Source organism: Hemicordylus capensis, chromosome 1 (assembly GCF_027244095.1).
Source record: "Hemicordylus capensis ecotype Gifberg chromosome 1, rHemCap1.1.pri, whole genome shotgun sequence".
NCBI lineage: Eukaryota > Metazoa > Chordata > Lepidosauria > Squamata > Cordylidae > Hemicordylus > Hemicordylus capensis.
In genome coordinates this window covers 204,921,504-204,937,044 of record NC_069657.1, presented here as the reverse complement: position 1 = coordinate 204,937,044, position 15,541 = coordinate 204,921,504, and the positions used below count along the sequence as shown (strand labels likewise).

General features: G+C 43.2%; 1 long non-coding RNA gene across 1 annotated transcript; it reads right to left on the bottom strand.

Annotated features, from left to right (window-relative positions):
* Positions 1-7,845: 7,845 nt before the first annotated feature.
* LOC128333978 (uncharacterized) lies at positions 7,846-15,241 on the bottom strand. Its single transcript, XR_008311144.1, has 3 exons — positions 15,119-15,241; positions 10,412-10,478; positions 7,846-8,124 (listed from the first exon to the last, which is right to left on the bottom strand). It is a non-coding gene; the product is annotated as an uncharacterized LOC128333978 (long non-coding RNA).
* Between the last annotated feature and the right edge of the window lie 300 nt (positions 15,242-15,541).

Genomic DNA, 15,541 nt, shown 5'->3' with positions numbered 1-15,541 from the left:
TCCTGCCCATTGCCACCACTGTTTTCTCCCCTTCCTGCCACCTTCTCCCCACCTGCCCACCCGTCCGGCGCTGCTCCTTTCCTCTTCCTCTGCCGGCAGCTTGCTTGCAAACTCTCGCCAGAGCTGCCACACATGGGATTAGTGACAGGTATGCCTAAGAGAAATTTTATCCTATCTATCTATCTATCTATCTATCTATCTATCTATCTATCTATCTATCCCATCCCACAAGAGTAGTACTGGTAAACCATGAAATAATCATTATGAAATAATCTGTTCATTGGTCAAAGCAGTTGGTTTTTGAGATTGACTGAAAAATGTCAAAATGTCATGATGTTTCCTTTTGGTTTTCCAAACTGTTAAGAAATATCTGTAAAGGTCAACACTTTATTTGAACAAGACAGATTTCACATATTGTCAACACATATTTGAAAGACTCAGTTTGTCATATTCACCACATCACAGACATACAAATACCAACATTTCCAGGTGCCAAGTCTTTTTGATAAATGCATAGAGCTGTGCCATATTGAATGAAGTACACAATGTTAATGTCTAAAGTACACAATGTTAATGTCTATGGTGGCCTCTATATATCAGAAAACATAAACCACAGAGGCTTCCAAACCATTTACACAATGGCTGCATACACATGTAATGGCAAACTACAGGTAGATGAACCTGAGGTTAATTTTTGTAATGTGAATCACATCACAGATATTCTTCTAACCATAGCCCGGCAATCTCTGGTTTCAGGAAAGGGGAAGCACTCCTTTTTCTTGGTCTGCTGTAGCCACATCCCAGCAAGTTCCATTGTGCTTGCATTGCCAGACTGTTGGCAAGGCGTCAGAATGTTTACAGGGCGGCAGCCACTGGCCACAATCTTTAAGGGGGCATGCCAAGCATGATTGTGCCTTTTCAGAATGGACCTCCTGCTCTCGGCAGGGAAAGAGCATTAAATCCCTTTAAATGTCATAAAAGCCCTTCTCCTGACAGCAATTGCACCATTGCCCTCTCAACAGCCCTGCACCAAAACAGTCCAACACAAGCGCAATTACTGGCAATAGGGGGATGAGGAGGGGCACTATTTCTCTCTTATTCCTGGAAGGGATCATGATGACTTCCTAGGATGGAATATGTATATGAGGGAGGGCAAATGATGCTGGGGTCTGGCTCACTGTGACCAAGGATGCTGCTGTGATGGCAGACCTGGGCAAAGCCATCCAGGAACACCTTTGCTTGCTGGCCAGGGATTAGTCCTCTCATGAGAGGTCCAGTCTACTGGGGAGGACCAGAGGCTCGATGATCTTTGGGCCTCCTTCATACTTCGCTCTCATGATATCCAAATCGAGAGCCCCCCGGATGTGTGGGGCCCTCATTCTCTCTGGTAAATAATAGAACTTGTACATCATGACCCCTTCCTCTCCAGACAACCCTTTCATACTCTCAAGGAGTATTTGCCACTCCATATTTCCAGGCAGTACTGGGTGGACAGACTAGGGAAACAAAACACTGGGAATGGGGATAGGTCTTTATTCTCATTCAAATTTCCCAGGTTTGGACCGGCATTGTGGCATATGTAGATTGGCTGCTGTGAGGAATCATGGGTGAGTGGAGTCCTGATTATCAGCAATCCCAGGAAAGTAGGATGGCCATAGCGGGCAAAAACAAACATGGATATGTCCCAATGGATGACTGGACTGGCAGAGAGACTGTTTGGACTGCTTCTTTGTGGCAGTCGCCAGGAGAGGGAAAGGTGTTTCCATGGAGATGTGGGCGGGGCATGTGCTCAGAAAGGTGGCCAGAAAGAAGCATGGCAGGCATGGAGAGGGTGAGTTCCGGAGTGGGTCTGGGCCACCCTCTCTATAATTTTGATTCCAGAAATAGTATGAAACCCCAGTTATGGTGACATCTGCTTTCAGATGTAACACTGATGCCTTGAAACCTCAGGTTGGAGCAGCGAAATTACATTACAAACCAAAGGTTCAAATTGGAGTTTGAGGTAAACTACATGTCACTTTTTGCCATGAAATTCACAAATTCCAACCTCTGCCCCATTCAACACTGGTTTGGCATTACGTGCTAATTCGGCCACTCTTTGCAAACAATACCGAGCTAATATAGACATGCTGTTCTGCTACAGAGAATGCCAAAAAGACTTGGGGGAAACTACTTAAGATTCCTCTTCTTATTTATCCACCTGAAGCAGCACAAATAAATGAATCACCTGTGACTCAGTTTTATTCTTAGACTGTGGATAAGGAGAGGTACTGCCAAATCTATTTTTCAAATATTTTACAACAATCAAGTAAATAAGAAAAAGACCTAGTTTAATTGAAGGCATGTGCCAATAAATTCTAGACATCACAAAGTATGAAAAACCTTTGCCTTGAATTCATCTCTGAACAATAAATCAGGAGAAGGTTTTAGGAATGTGCTCTGGGCTTCTCACTAATATCTTGATGTGCTTTTGAAGAACCTGGCCAAGACTTGTACTTGAAGTTCAATATTTATCCTTAATTCCACAGGTATTTTTCTAAGTAGAACAATGTCTGTGACTCGTGATGTGTGCAGCTGAATAAGCTAAGTGTGCTTACTCAGACGTAAGTCCCACTGAATTCAATGGAACTTACTCTCAAGAAAGTTTGCATAGAATTGCAGCCTTAAATGTCTCACTCTAAATTCACATGGAAATTTTGCCTCTCAGATGTTAATTATTAGTGTGCTAGCTGAGAAGCTTGGTACAATGTAAGCAAGTGTAAAGTGATGCACACTGGGGCAAAAAACACCAACTTCACATATACACTGATGGGATCTGAGCTGTCGGTGACTGACCCAGAGAGAAATCTTGGGGTCATAGTGGACAGCTTGTTGAAAGTGTCAACTCAGTGCACAGCAGCTGTGAAAAAGGCTAATTCCATGCTAGGAATCATTAGGAAGGGGATTGAAAATAAAAATGCTAATATTATAATGCCCTTATATAAATCTTTTATTTATTTATTTATTTGATTGATTGATTGATTGATTGATTGATATACCACCCTTCCAAAATGGCTCAGGGCGGTTTACAGATATATAAATCTATGTCTCAGCCACATCTGGAGTACTGCATACACAGCTTTGGTCACCATATCTTAAGAAGAGTATTGTAGAACTGGAAAAGGTGCAGAAGAGGGCAATCAAGGTGATCAGGGGTCTGGAGCACCTTCCTTATGAGGCTAGGCTACAGCATCTGGGGCTCTTTACCTTGAAAAAGAGGTGACTAAAGGGAGACATCATCGAGACATCATAAAATTATGCATGGAGTGGAGAGGGTGGACAGAGAGAATTTTTTCTCCCTCTCTCACAACACTAGAATCAGGGGTCACCCCATGAAACTGAAGATCGGAAAATATATGACCGACAAGAAGAAGTACGTTTTCACACAGCACATAATTAATCTATGGACTTCTTTGCCATGGGATGTGATGATGGCCACCAGCTTGGATGGCTTTAAAAGGGGTTTAGACAGATTCATGGTGGACAGGTCTATCAATGGCTACTAGTCTGGTTGCTGTGGGCCACCTCCAGCCTCAAAGGCACGATGCCTCTCAATTCCAGTTGCAGAGTAGGGTTGTGCATTTTGTATTTTTTCTGTTTGGTTTTTGGCCCGAATCCGAAACACCCCCATTTTGTTCTTTGTTTGAAATCAGCCAATCTGAAACACCCCAATTTTGTTCTTTGTTCGAAATTGCAAAATCTGAATCAAAAAAAATTTGGATTTTAAAAAATGGCCCTGGGGCAAAACTAGTAGGTGGGATTGGTAGAACCCAATGGGTGGAAGCTACCACCCAAATGTCAGAGGAATTGGGCAAAGGGCTGGTTTTTGATGAATTTTTGAAGTTTAAGATTTTTCCCATAGGGAATAATGGAGGTTTCAGCAAAAGTATAGCTTCATGTCAGGGGGAAAGGGGGTGGTCCAGAGCAGTGTAGGGTGGGTGGTAGTGCCCAGTGGTGGCAAGGAAGCTGCCAGAATTATTTCAAAGGAATTGGGCAGAGGGCTGATTTTTAGGGATTTAATGGAGTTTATGTGTATTTAAGGTTCTTTCCCATAGGGAATGATGGAGATTTCAGCAACCCCATAACTGCACTTGGGAGGCACCGGGGTGGCCCAGAGCAAGTGGTGGTGTAGAGCACATAGGGTGCCAACCACCCACATGGGTGGCTAACCCACGGGGTACTGGGTTCTGTTATTTCTGAGGTGTTTTGAGTGTAGATTCTCTGGTAGCATATGAGAGTGGATTCATGGTTTGTCATTGAAAATCTCATATGCTACCAGAGAATTTACACTAGAACACCTCAGAAACAACAGAACCCAGCAGCCCATGGGTTAGCAACCCATGGGGGTGGTTGGCACCCTATGTGCACTACACCACCACTCGCTTCGGGCCACCCAAGTGCCCCCCAGGTGAAGTTATGGGGCTGCTGAAACTTCAATTATTCCCTATGGGAAAAAATCTTAAAGATGCGTAAACCTCAAAAATTCCTAAGGAATCAGCCCTTTGCCCTATTTGGAATATGGGTGCACCACCCCTTGGGGCACTGCCACCCAACCCACTGTTTTGCCCCTGACGTTTGCCCATAAACAAGTTGAAAGAGTGAAGAGAATAATGAACAACGACACTTAATTTTTTGGCAGTTATTTGAGAATTTTGCAGCAGGTGTGAGCCTGTCCCTGTGGCACTAGCACAGCAGCACAACCCATTTGTGGATTCAAGCAATCTTTCAATAAAAACACTCCCTCCCCATGGGACAGTGACCACAGGTCACTTGAGATAGCAAGATAGACCAATCAACTCCCTTGGTACTATGGATGTGGAACAGCTTCAAATGTTCATTTAACTGGAGTCAGCAGTAGCCCAAACAAATCAGCCTACTGTTCAGAATTGTTGAGATTTATCATCACTGCATTCAAGAAAGTGCAAAACCATGGATCATGGTTACAAGAAAGAGAGAAGCAACTAAGATTCCTGGGGATGTCAATAGACTGACGGGTATTCCCCACCCCACCCTCCTTTTGTCTCCTGTAGTCCCATGTGGATGACCTGTCCCTGCAATGGCAAAAGTTGTGAACCACTGGCTTAGACATCATGTCCCACCAAATTACATTGTGGCCTAAATTACATTAGACTGCTCAACTTGGGCAACAAAACGTAGACACCGCTATAACTCATAAAAACCAGAAGAAAAACAAAATAGCTTTTCAAAAGACCCCTGAACAAGTCAAGAGATTCTTTCGAAGCCTTTGGAAAGAAAAACCTGTGTAATTTCAGAACTTTCCTAACCAGCTTCTCCACACAATTTATACCATGGCTTTTAGAAAGAGCTTTGGAATGGCATTGAGCTCCCAAAGATATTTAGGTATTTCTTTCTCAAAATGCTGTCTTCCAAATCCCTTTGCAAGGTCAGTTTGCATTTCAATCACACTGAATACAACACATACTTAACTAAACTATTCATGCTCAACAGGGAAGCTCTGCCAGCTTTTTGTATTCTGCTAATCACTCAGTGCCTCATCTGGAGTGGAGAGAGTCAGAGAAGTCAATTTCAATTGCAATGCTTTCCCGAAAAACAAAGCATTCGGGTCTGAAATAGAGTCATTTCGATTTGGAAACAAAAATCTGTTTTTTAATTTTTGATTTCGTTTTGATTAGAAAACCTCCGAAATTGCCATTTTCGGGCACAAAATGTTTTGTACCCGAATCGAAATGCACAAGCCTATTGCAGGGGAGCAACAGCAGGAGAGAGGGCATGCACATACCTCTTGCTTGTGGGCTCCCCAGAGGCATCTGGTGGACCACTGTGTGAAACAGGATGCTGGACTAGATGGGCCTTGTGCCTGATCCAGCAGGGCTGTTCTTATGTTCTTCTGACTGCTGAGGGTTGAAATCCACCCGCCTGCGCTTTATGTAGAGTGCTGCTTGGCCACGAAAAGAATATAAAATGTAAGGTCTGGAAAATAACAACACAGTTAAAGGCCTCTCTAGCCCAACATCCTGTTTTTCACAATGGCCAACCAGATGCCCCACCTCTGGCAATAGCCTCTTCCACTGTTGCTCACCAGCAAACTAGAACTCACTGGTATACTGCCATGAACGTGGAGTCCTAAGGTAATAAAATATCCATCAATTTAATACCAGGTTAACAATATTCCAATACTGCTTACTATTCCAGTACTCTTGGGCCATTTGGCATCTTCCATGGATGCAGAGAACTTTCTTTTGCATTAGGGCAGCACCATTGTGAGCCAGACTGCTATAGCTTGACAGAGTAAGATGCTTTTTGGATGCAATTTCATTTTCATGCAATTTTGTCTTAAAACGAAGCAAACAGAAGAGTGTGAACCTTTGCTAAACCTAGACAGCAACAAACCACCCTCCATATATTTTCTGGTGTTTATCATTTTCTCACTAAGTTACAAAGATCTGCTGTTTGGGTTGAAAGAGCACACAGAGTGTTTATTTCCTGTTCCTGCTTATAGCAGTTATAGGAGTTAATTACAATGGTAAAATAATGTTAATGATGAACTTGGTAATAGAAATGTGGGCATGTTGCTCTTGGAAATGAATGGGCACTCTTTTTATTTTTGTATAAGCTTTTGTTGGTGTAAGAATATATGCCATGTTACCACATTTCCGAAGCTAAAGGCAGTGTACACCCCCACCCCCCCAAACCCAAATAAAACCAACTGCATATATTAAGGTATACTGAATCCTCCTCATGTTGATCGAAGATTAAAGCTGCTGAAGGGTTCTGTAAAACTCAAAAGATTGTACAACCAACACTTTTATTAGGGAAAAATGGAATATAAATATTGTATTAGACTAACACATACATATTCTAATACCCAAGAAGAAAATGGTCTTAGGAACCTTAGCATACTTGTGGTCTCAGACAGTGTGCTTCCAGCAAGAAAGGTTGCTGTTGGAACATCCATTTAATCTCCTATAACAATCCTGTCTGCAGAATTAAATCACTCACTGTGATTTAATGGCCGCACTCTGCTTGATGCTAATGCCAAAGCTGCAGAATGCATTGCTTTAATTAATTGGACCTCTGTCAAGATGATTTCTTTCCCAAGACCAACAGTAGCACTGTAACTGATCTAGGAACAGGACCCACTGTTCTTTTTCCTCACCTCTCTATTTCTGAAAGATTATTCTACATTTTTTCGTTTAGTTTTTTTTAATGAACTAACGAACTTTTTTTCGTTTAGTTTTTTTTAACGAACAGCAAAATTTTGAGGGTTTTTTTTTAAAAAAAACCCACCTAACTCTGCATTTCAGATGGCTTGATCAAAGACGAGAATGGATCACCATTTGGGTACCAGTTTCCTTCAGCATAAAGACATGATTTTTGTCACATACGGCACCAAGGTATTTAGCTGTATGACAAAATCAATATAAAGTACCTGTGTAGCTAGCTGAATTACCCTGCATCTTGTTGGATGTGAATTCTACAATATATACATGCTACCTTGCTGATGTATGCTGGATGTCAGTGCAGAAAGATTAAGAATATACACTGTGAAGGATGTTTATCCTGTCATTGCTTAAAAAAAAAAAAGATTTGTCAATCAAATATGTACCATAAAATGGTTAGACTTTCACTGGCTTTTCAATTTTTATTCCTTATTTTTGTCACCATAATTGTAGAGCTGTCAGGATGAAAAGAGCCTGGATCTTATGCAATGACTACACAGTGATGGAGAGAAGATTTTTTTTTTTAAAAAAAACTTAATCTTTTTTAAAGCACCAAATATCCTCTTTTAAAATAAAAATAAAAAAGCATAGAAAAACTTTGAAGAAAAGTGTTTTCATCTTTATTTTATTCTAATTTTATTTGCAGCAGATTCCAAGCAAGGTCTTAAAATTGTAGGCTAGAAAGGCTTGTTGTTTACTGCTTTTCTTCATCTTCAAGATGTCACGTTTTCCTGTAAACTTCTCAGAAGCTGCACAGCCTACGCTTCCTGGCACATGGCCAAGTGTGCCGTTGATTCCTGGCACCAACATTCCTTCATTATTGATCCTCACCAGGAAAGCATGTAGAAGGCTGGGGTTTCAGTTGACTTGCTTGCAGATGGAGCTGTGTGTGTGTGTGTGTGTGTGTGTGTGTGAGAGAGAGAGAGAGAGAGAGAGAGAGAGAGAGAGAGAGAGAGATTTGGTAAGAGGTGTACATAAGGACAATGTCTGGTAGGAAAAAAGTACTCTTGGCCTAAATTCATTTGCATAGTATAACCCCTCCAAATCCCGAGTCACTTCTTTATGTAACCTCCTATTCAAATTAAATGATGCATCAACATGGGATGCAAATTGGGCATGCTTCTATATGCCTGGACCCTTCCCCTCCTTGTTTTCAAACACTGCTTTAAAGACACCGCAGATGTTTGCAGATGTTTTTCTTTTGGGTTAGGAAGTATTTTTCTTGCAGTGCTTCTTTAATTATAGTTGTAAATATGACTCTGCCATGTGACAGGGCTTTGGGATTTTTGCCTGGTTAAAATGAGTATCGTTGCAAATGCTAATGTTCAGGGCCAATTCATGCTGCTTATTTGCCACCCATTAACATGATTCCTGGCAATCTGGACTGAATGTAGAAGTAGCCGCTGAAAACTTTCACCTTGGGCTCATGTCCTGGTTTACCACACTGCTTTAAAGTCAGATTAAAAAACAACAAAACCAGGTCCATCTTGTGACATGAACAGGGCTGGCTCCAGGTTTCAGGGAGCCTTCAGCAAACTGCTTTCCATGGACCTGCTCTGTAGAAAGCCTCTCCTAAGGTTTGTGGTGGGGCTGACCATGATGGATGGGATGGGAGTGGGAAGGTGACAATAAAGTAACTCTCTTTTTTCAGAGTGTCACTCTAATACTGTAGAAAGGCTAGGGGTGCAGAGGTCATTTCAGGCATTAGCAATGGGCCTTTTGGAATGCCCTGGGCCCTCAGCAGTTGCTCGACGATGCCAACATTGGATGATCCCCAGCCATGAAATATCCTTATAAGCAACTGTCTTTCACATGGACAAATACCAGGCTAGTTCACATGACCACCATTAGGGTAGGAGGAGCACCTGGCCAATGTAGAAGAACCATGCATTTTCCCCATCAATGGTTGTGTGCACACAAACATCAAGGGAGGAGGTGAGGAGTATGATCATGTGTGAGGTGGGAGCTGGGTCAGACAACTGTACATCCACCCTTGGTAAAATGCTGGAGATGGAATCTGGGCAGGGTGTGCCCCTCTCAACCAGCTCCTGCATCACACCCCATCATGCCCCCTTGTCTCCTACCTTGATGTTGGTACATGTGACCCCTGCACCAATCGCTGCTATCCATGACTGATGTCCGGGAGCATCTGGTGGTGCGCCACTGTGTGAGGCAGGATGCTGGACTAGATGGGCCTTAGGCCTGATCCAGCAGGGCTTTTCTTATGTTCTTATGTGCATGCACAGCTCTCCTACCCTGTCTGGGTGCTCCTCCTACCCTAATGGAGGTTGTGTGAACAAACCACATGTTTGCTCCCCACTGTGTGCTCCCCACGACTACAGTATTGTTTGTCTGAAGCCTAGAACTTAAGTCTTGCACTAAAACAATACTAAAGGCTACCCTCTTTTGCTATCCTTTATGATCTTTGCCTTCTAGCTCTGGATATCAAGTGGCACTTGGGGCTTGTGCTGCTCAGAGTGTAGCACCTACCGTAATAGATTTCTGAAATTCTGAAGTTTCAAATGTCAGTTATGGATATGGCAGGCGAAAAATCAAAAGTGTCACTGAGTGTGCCCTAAGTAGCCCTCTGGATTGTCGTTCTATAACTGATGACAGGGCCACTGCCTTTTCAATTCAGCCACACTTGTATGTTATATGAGCAGATCTGTAATTCTGTTGAAGTACAGGAAGACTGACTGGAACTGAAAATTACAGTTTATGGTATTTGTCATTTAAAAAGCGACAGGAGCGATACACAGAAAGATCAATCTTAATGATTTATGTGGGAAAGGTATCCATCTTTGTGCCTGAACCTCATTAGGCACGTAAGTGTAGCAATGACACATCATGGGGACGCAAACTTACAGACGGTGTAGAGGGAAAAAATATAACTGATGACAACTGTTGTATGTCTAGAAATTATAAAGGGGATGAGGAGCTCATTAAGGAAACCATCTGGGAAGGTTTATTCTTCTAAAAAATAAATAAATATGAAATTGTATGTATACCAGTCAGTTCAGTCTGGTCAATGTGAATTCTTTGTCTATTTTTTTTTTAAAAAAAGGCATCAGTAAGTTGACAAAATAGTGAAAGGAAAAGTTGCCTGAAAATGAGTTATGATAAAATATCCAAGCATTGAGATGGGTGCTTGTAAACCTCCTTTCCCTCACCTTTGACTCATTTTCTGAAAGCCAGCAAATTGGTGCATGGAAAATAGATTTTTCTGCCAATTTGGTTCTGTTGGAAATGTAAGAGGGGAGAGAAGGCCATTTGTATTAGACATACTTTTATTTGTTCAATTTATATAAAACCCTTCCTAAAGTGGCCCAGGGCAGTCTACATTAAAATAAAAAACACATAATAAAACAACAAAAACAAAAACATTTAAACCAGATTAAAATCCTATATATTTAAGGCATACCCATGGCTAATCCCGCGTGTGGCAGCTCTCCTGAGAGTTCACAAGCAGAAGCACCTGATTGGGCAGTGGGGATTCCATATGCAGATAGGGAGGAGGAGCCTGTAAAAGCAGAAGCACCATGGTGATTGGCCAGTGGGGATTCTATATGAAGATAGGGAGGAGGAGCCTGTGGCACTGTGGTGATTGGGTAGTGGGGATTCCATATGCAGATAAGGAGGAGGAGCCTGTGATGGGTAAGGTCAGTTTGAATACAACTGTTACTGGTCAGAAGAAGGAGGCTGCCACTGTGCGAATTAGATGGGAAAACAAGATGAACAAGATCTGTTAACTCAGGGAGGGAGAGAGAGAGAGGACATGAAGGGAGGGGGAAGAAAGAAAAGGTCCAGTCAACCACTGCTGCTGTTTGAGGCTACCAAGGCCATTGGTGGAGGGAGAGAGGGAGGCAGGCAAGGGATGGGCCCGGGCCTTTCAGCGGCCTGAGGGGAACGAGCGGTGGTGGCAGCGAGGAAGGGCCTGGTCAACCATTGCTGCTGCTGCTCCTGTGGGGAGGAGCAGGAGTGGGGCTCGAGCAGAAGGGTCTCTGGGGATAGGAGGTTGCATCTTGGCCAATAGGCGCCAGCAATGCTGCAGCCGTGACCAAGAGAGGTGAGGGGGGTGGAGTAAAGGGATGGAGGAGTGACCAAGAGGGGTGAGGGGGATGGAAGCAATGGGATGGAGGAGGAGGAGGAGGAGCAGGAGTGCAGCTCAGGAGAGCATGGGGAGATCTCTGAGGTGAAGGGGAGCTATCGAGTACTAGTGTGCAGATGCTCTGCACAGGTTAAGCTAGTTTAAAATTAAGATATCATTTTAGATATCATTAAAAGCCAGGCTAAAACCATGAGTCTTTAAGGCTCTCCTGAAGGCCTCCAAAGAAAATAATCCTCTTATATCCACGGGGAGTGGATTCCACAACCCAGGGGTGACAACTGCAAAGGCCCGATCCTGGGCTGCAACCAAATGAACTGGTGGCACCCGAAGACGGACCCCTCCTGATTATCTTAGTGAGCAGTGGGGATCTTGTAGGGAGAGGTGCTCTCTCTGGTAACCTGGACCTAAGCCATTCATGGTCCAGGTTACCTGTCCAGGTTACTTATAGCCATACAGTATATATCTATAATTCAGCTTCTGCTGAAACTAAAGGGAAGAATGTGTTGAATATGAGGACCAAACGTCAAGTTACATAAAGCATGTGTTTGGCAATTTTGTGTTCATTTCCCACCATGTGATGGGTGGGTGGGGAGGACCTGGATCAGGACAATGACATGGGAGGGAGGCTTTAAACCTTTGCCCCATACAGTCTCAACCCAGATTGGATCAGCACAATTGCTAGCTAGAGGGTGAAAGAAACACACATGCAATTGCTAAGCATGTTCTTTATATAACGTGCCATTTGGTCCTGAAATCCAACTGAGGGCAATTCTAGACGGGGTGCTTAGTCCAGGATTGTCACAACTTGTTTATTCACTCTTTCAGGGGATGTTGTCATCCATCCTTATAGCCTGTCTGTTGTTGCATTCACATGGGCAGAGATATGGCAGAAGACAGGCTTGCATATAGGACCTCTTTGTTTCCTTCTGTGTGTCTACACCACAAATTCGCAGCTTGCACTGATAGACTGACACCATCTAATTAAGATTCAGAATTCTAATGCCATGCAATATTAATAGAACTCAGGAGTATGTAGAGTATTTCCCACTACTACATGTGACATCTTCTGGGAAGGTGCATAATATGCTTCCTAAAGATGTCAAATAGGCTTTTACCAGCCATCAGCGTGACTGGAAAGCAGCCAGCAGAATGAAAAGGAGTTGAATGCTATCAGCCAATGAGATAAAATGACCAGTTTCAATGTGAAGAGTAGTTGTGGGAGAATCCACTATGTTTCATGCAGATGCACACATATTGTCCATCATGTTTTATCCATTGCATAGGATTCAATAGCAGCAACTGCCCAAAACAAATGGGATTTGGGCAGTTCCCCAGAAAACAGTTGCAACACAGATCCTGCTGAACTCCCTCTGAACTTTAAACAAAGCACAATCTAGCTATCTGGCCACAGTTTCCTTTGAGTTTGATGTCTCATTGTCTGCTTCTTTCTCTTTCTTAACATAAAAGTGAAAGAAATTAAGTCCAAGTCATCACTAGCTTTATGATGAGCAGCACACAATAACTTTAGAATCTGTCAGTGCACATACAAGCCTAAAATAAACACTGTATGCTGAATTTGCTTTTGGTGCCAAAGGAGAGATTAATAGGCTGAAGGAGATGGTCTAGTTTAGTAACAAGTCAATGAGTCCTTTTTGTACTCTTTGATCAAGGCAAGAGATAGGTGAAAGTGATTTCCCCATATGGAGATGGAGTTCGAGCAGGGCCACCACAACAGAGGATGCATGCAAGGTACCCGTATAAAATTTGCCTGTACTAACTGTACTCAAACAAACTAGCTGATTAAACAAAAGCAGATAGGGAACATGACCACCTGCTTTCCTTCTGACAAGAAAACACTCTGAACACTCATAATAAATGGCTGTGTAAATCCTGGATTTTCTAAAGTTGGATCGATGACCCATATTGGTGACAATGGAGAACTGGGTTGCTATCATATAAGGGGTATGATCTAGGAAAAAGAAGGAAGACCGTGAGGGCATACATGGTTGCAGCTCTCCTCGAACCAATAACACCTTGTTTCATTCCCAGCCCCCGAGAACTTCCTCTGTGATTCTCGGACATTGTGTCACTTTTTGCCATGATTCTTGAATGTGAGCACAAATTCTGGGTTACTTTAAAAATAATTAAAAATCAATTGATAGGCTGATTTAAATGAAATTAAACACACAGTCTTGCCATCCTCCACTATATGTGTGTCAAATTTCAAAGCTCTCTGCCAAGCAATTTCCCCTGATTTCAAAAAAACTCCATAGACTTATATGGGATTTTTACCGATAGTTATCGGATTTCTGATCGGAAATATGATACCAATACTGATATTCCAAAGGGTAAAAAAAAATCTGATACTGATATCTACTGGATTGGATCTGTCCTAGTATTTCTGATTGTGCACAGGCCTACTAATAACAGCTTTTCTACTGTGACTCCTACAGAATCTGATCCTGTGGTTGTCCATTCTTCTGTTTCTGATTTTTGTGCTGTAATATTTAAGAATATCCACCTTTCTCCTTTTTCATTTGTGGCAGGAAGGTGTACTATTTACATCCAGGATAAGTCAGTGACCTGGTTATGTTGCCTTGTTTGGCATGGGGATTCTTAAGTGAACAAGTGTGGCACTACATATCAGTTTCTGGGTTTGTGAATAATGGAGAAGGATGTTTGTCATGTGTGAAGGCTCCTCTGTCAGATTTTCAGGAAACTTTCATGAAAAGTTGAACACTATGGGACATTCTATGATGCCAAGAGCAAAACTAAAATCTCTAAGAGAAATTGTTTTCACAGTGCAACAGTAATTTCTCTCATCAACCTGATCCAGACCACCAATATTCATTAGTGTACTGCATTTCTTTCTTTGCTTCCTGGTGGCTGATTTACTTTATTATAATTAACAAGTGCATTGTTGGCTCTTACTCCATCTCCTCTTGACCTCACCCAGTAATTATTCATTGTCATGTTCTGAAGAATAACTGAATTATTTTTCTAATGTGCTCTCAGAGCTGCTGATGTTGAAGAATTCAAGTACTTCCCAATCCACTTGTTTTTCTCTCTCTGTATCTTCTCTCTTCAGCCTTTCAGAACACACAATGGTTCTTCACTCAATATAGATGCAACACTGCAGCACAGATACAACAGGCATCTTGGTTTCTTTTCAATGGTGGCTGGTGGGCACTAGGGCTAGGGGGGTGGAGGACAGCCCACTCACCAAGGCAGAAGCTACCCCCTCCAACATGCTTTCCTCCATGCTCATGGGGGAAAAGCCCGCTGAAATGATGGAGGAAAACAGGGAGGGAGGCAGGAAAGCAGGGGCTAAAAGAGTGAATCAGAAGGGGGGGGGGCAGAAAGCAGGGCAAAAGGAAGAAACCAGAAAGTGGGGAGGCAGCAGAAACCAGAAAGGGGGAGAAAGCAGGGGCCAAAAGGCAGAAGGCAAAAAGGGGGAGAAAGCAGAAGGCAGGGGCCAAAAGGCAGAATTGCGGAGTGGGGGAGGCAGGGGCCAAAAGGTTGCGGGGGGAGAAGGTGGGGCCAAAAGACGGCTGGCGGGGAGAAGGCAGGGCCTAAAAAGCAGCCGGGTGGTGGTGGGGGGGAGAAGGCAGGGACCAGAAGGAGGAAAGAGAAGGTAGGGGCAAAAAGGTAGAAGACAGAAAACACAGAGCAGAAAAAGAGGGGCAGAAAAGAGAACTCAAGGGGGATAAAGCCAGGAGTTGCATCACCCCACCAAACAAAACAAGCTACCAGAGAAACTCAAACTTACCACTACAGGCAGGCAGCAAATCCTCCCAAGCACTTGTGTGTTGCTTCCTTCCGTGGTCTTATTGGCTGGAACAGCCTGCTAATCAAGTTGTTCCAGCCAGTCTGACTCCTAGGAACCCACAGCCTGGCATGGACCAGGAACTAAAAAATGGGTTGAAAATACACTTCCTGGTGGCTTCAGGGGCTGTATTTTCTACCTGAAGTGGTCAGGCCAGGCCACAGACCTCTAGGAGACAGACTGGCTGATACCCCCCCACCCTTGATTAGCAGGCTGTTCCAGCTAATAAGACCAAGGAAGAAAGTGTTGCAGAATGTGAGCTGTCTGTCTGGTTTTCAGAACAAACACCAGTGCAAGGTTTAGGACAACTTTACTTGTGAGACAAATGCTTAAGAGTTCAGTACAGAACTTGCTGACTCACACAGG